The following is a 972-nucleotide window of genomic DNA, read 5'->3' on the forward strand; positions in this document are numbered from 1 at the left end:
GAGCCATCCGGGTGCTCCGAGAACCGGCACCGGGTGGCGTTGTGACCCACAGGCGCCCAGCTATCACTTACCACCAGGAGGCGGCGCCCTTGTCGGCAGGGCCTGTGGGAGCTGATGCGCAGGCTTTGGACAATGACCCGGCTCCAGACCTACGCCATCAGGTCCAAGAGCTAGCTAAGAGCGTTGCTGCGCTAACCCGAACTGTGCAGTCTTTACAGGTTTCCACCCCAGGGAAGATCCAGCTGGCATCCGGACCGGAGGACATCCCGTGGCGCCGACCAAAGAGGACCCCACCGGCCAGAGGAAGACCCAGTGACCGATACAGCGAGGACGGACGACCCATCTGCCGCCGCTGCAATCAACCCGGACATATGGAAAGGTACTGTTCTTTAAACGGGCACAACCTGGGGTAGAGGGCCAACCCCCAGGAAAAAGATCACCAGGCCCATCGAACTGGCGCGACAGATATGTGGGAGGACGTCCAGTCTTGCCTGTGGTACTGGATGGCATTCCCATGAGTGCCCTACTGGACACCGGGTCACAGGTCACCACCATCCCGTACGTGCTCTTTAAGCAGTACTGGAATGACTCGGATATTACCCGCTACCCTGACGACGACTTGAGTATCATCGCCAGCAATGGCCAGCCCGTGCCACAGATCGGATTTAAAGAGGTGACCATCAAAATCGGTAGAGTCGAACTGGCAGCACAGGGACTGATCATTGTAGACATTGACAAACATGAGAGCCACCCAAAAATAACTCTAGGAACTAATGTAATTGAAAATTGTCTTGCAGAGGTGATTTTCCTTCTACAGCAGGTTGCCAAGAACGCCAGCTCCGGCGAGCAGCGAGTGCTCCAGAAAGAGATCCGGGCACTGATGCGACGGCAACAGGTGGAACTCTCCGGCGGTGAGATTGGTAGCGTAAGAATGTGTGACCCTTTCCCTATTGCCATGCCCCCAAAAAGTGA

The sequence above is a fragment of the Phyllobates terribilis genome, unplaced genomic scaffold (assembly GCF_046119375.1).
Source record: "Phyllobates terribilis strain yellow unplaced genomic scaffold, ASM4611937v1 Scaffold_4__5_contigs__length_816908805, whole genome shotgun sequence".
Lineage (NCBI taxonomy): Eukaryota > Metazoa > Chordata > Amphibia > Anura > Dendrobatidae > Phyllobates > Phyllobates terribilis.